The sequence below is a fragment of the Microtus ochrogaster genome, chromosome 1, assembly GCF_000317375.1.
Source record: "Microtus ochrogaster isolate Prairie Vole_2 chromosome 1, MicOch1.0, whole genome shotgun sequence".
Classification (NCBI taxonomy): domain Eukaryota; kingdom Metazoa; phylum Chordata; class Mammalia; order Rodentia; family Cricetidae; genus Microtus; species Microtus ochrogaster.
The window spans coordinates 65,400,053-65,402,894 of record NC_022009.1 but is presented as its reverse complement, the minus strand read 5'-3'; the positions used below and the strand labels follow the sequence as shown (position 1 = coordinate 65,402,894).

General features: G+C 43.8%; 1 pseudogene; it reads right to left on the bottom strand.

Moving 5' to 3' along the window:
* Window positions 1-1,710: 1,710 nt before the first annotated feature.
* LOC101997879 lies at window positions 1,711-2,290 on the bottom strand (annotated as a pseudogene).
* Window positions 2,291-2,842: the final 552 nt, after the last annotated feature.

Sequence of the window (2,842 nt, the reverse complement as noted above, 5' to 3'; positions counted from 1 at the left end):
AATGTCATCTTCAACTGTCCTTGCCTGACTCACTACCTGGCATTTGTGCTCACTGGCAGTGTGTAAGGGTGAGCATTCCTCCAGGGCCAGACAGCAGGAGCCTTTACAACCTGTGGCTTGAGAAGACCCAGGGCACAACAGGAGACAGGTAGGAACACCAACGAAAACAGAGCTGGGATGAATTCAAGCACATCGTCCTGGTTACAGGAGCTCTGTGGACCCCCACACCCCACCCCGCAGGTGCTTTGCGCTATGAGTATTTCCATAAGAATTTTTTAAAATGAAATTTGGAAAACTGATCATTGAATTTTAATTGGTGAAACCCACACCTAAAAGGAAGACTCTTGGCTCCACAGAAGTCTAAAAATACTCTCTGATCTCTTTGGACACTGGTTCTCCTAGAGTTCTCTTCCACAGTTGCCAGGTGGGGAGTTGTGGCTAAGGCTTGCTGCAACGCCAGAGAGACTTGGTGTAGGTGTTCCACGGTGACCCTGAACCTTATGTAAAACTTATCGTATTTCTGCTTCCTTTCTGCTGAATGAGAACATCTATTTATAGACCATGCAAGAAGCCAAGCATGGTAGGGTTTTCTTTCGGCCAATAAAAATGGAATGCAAGTCTTCTCTTGTAATGAACACGGTGGCTTGGCTTAGTAATGAGTGCCGTTGCTTAAAAGAGAGCCCCTGACCTTTGGGCTTGGAAATCAGCACCCCACTGAAGGCTGCCAAAACCTCTTAGGCATTCCCCGGATCTGAGTGCAGAGGAACCAACACTGGAGAGGTGTGTCCTGACATTCTGAACAACTGGCTACTGGTACATACAAGAGCAGGAGAGAGAGAGAGAGAGGCTGGGAAGAAGTGAAGTGAAGGAGGAAGGACAAACTGCTCCCAGGGTTAGTCTGCACTGCCTTGGATGGGCCACTGCAGGAACTGGGTGTGTTCTTCGGAGCTGGTTCTTAAGGATGCGAGTGCTGTCTGTGCAGGAGAAGCTGTGTTGGCTCAGATGCAGTATGAGCCATCGAAGCCCTCCTTTAGGCAAGCAGATAAAGAGTTAACAGAATATTTTGTTGCCTTACTGATACACTCTGTATCTTCTAATTGTGTGGAAATACTTGAGTACAGGGCACGGTGTTGCACACCTGCAAATCCAACGCACAGGAGCCTCCTGCAGGAGAATTTTGAATTTGAGGACAGTTTGGCTAAACAGTGAGATGCCGTCTCAAGAAAAGGCATGACGAAAGGAACATCTGCTTTTGTTGCACTGTTTCCTGTAAAGTCTGAAAATTGGAAGCTGTAAAAGTGTCCATTGATAGTTGTGGATGAAGACGTTATATGCAGTCCACTACTGAACACTATTACACAGTTGTCCAGATGAGCTCTGGTCATTGCCTTGGAAATTTCTCAGAACAAACCATTAACTCAGAGCACAAGTCATAGAAAACTATGGCCACAATAAATTATTCCTGTAGAAATTTAAAGTTGTGTAACTATGTGTGTGTGGTCTTTGGTTGTCAGAATATTCTATAATAGACTGTATTAGTGAGTCATTTTATGAAATTAAGAAAAATTGAAAATAATTATTTTAGAGTTCATCTTGGCTCATTAAATTTGGCACACAGATTAGCCTGAAATCATTGCTTTTTGTTCTAGATATTTTTTTCAATATAAGTCTTTTATTGTCCCAAAAGACACCCCAAATCATACTTAAAGTTCAGGCTCTTGTTTCTGGAGCTGGGTAACTTAGGCATTTCTCATCAGGCGGTTGCACTGCTCCCTTTTCAGACACATAGACACTGTCCAAAAACTTTCTGATGGCCTTGTTTTTAACAGTTGTGGCTTGCTGAATCAGAGCTGCCAAGTTTGAAACAATTTCAATATCATTTCCTTCAAAGATTAATTCATCTTTCTGGGCCTGAGAGACAGAACGAGCAATGTCTGTCCTCATCCGAACCCTGTGGATGTATTTTTCACCCAGAAATTTCAGATTTCAACCAAAGACCCTTTCCCCTGAATAACGACCTTGATGGGAAGTGAGCAAGCACGGACCTCATCTTGTAGCGGAAGCCCCATGTAACACTTGATCGTGCTCTGAACGTGGCCGCAGATGGTTGTGACAGTGACCAGCTCCTTTCTGGCCCGACCATTGTCAATCCGGAGCCTCTTCTTCTTTCTGAGGAGACTCAGCTCTGGTGGGTTCCTCTGGGCCCCTTCACAGTGACTGTGTGCCCCTTCAGAGTGATGTGCACATTTTCTGGGATGTCGAGAGTCTGATTGCTGAGAATGGTCTTCATTCTTGCAGCAGATGGGGCAAAAAGATCTAGATTTTTTTTTTAATTTCTTGTCAGTTTTGAAAGCAGATAGATAACTTATGCTCACTGCCTAAAACACATGATAACTCTATCTATTTAGTTTTCAAAATAGAGCAAAAATAAATTCGTTGACTTCAGAAAAAATTAAAAAGGCTTAAAGAGAAAGGTCTTAGAATTTTAGCTTTGGTTGGATTTGGGTTAAGGCTCCTGATATTCATGGGTGTGCTCTGTCTGTCTGCATGCACATAGAGGTTCTGCTGGGTTTCTTCTTTCGTCAGTTCCCAATGAGTTTGTTCGTTTGTTTGTTTGTTGATTTATTTAGGTTTTTCAAGATAAGGTTTCTCTGTGTAGCTCTGACTGTCCTGGAACTCACTTTGTAGACCAGGCTGACCTCGAATTCACAGAGATTCACCTACCTCTGCCTCCCAAGTGCTAGGATTAAAGGTGTGTGATACCACCCGGTCCCCACCCTATTTTTTGAAGCAGGTTCTCTTGCTGAACGCAGAACTTGCAGTTTTGGTTAGGCTGGCTGGC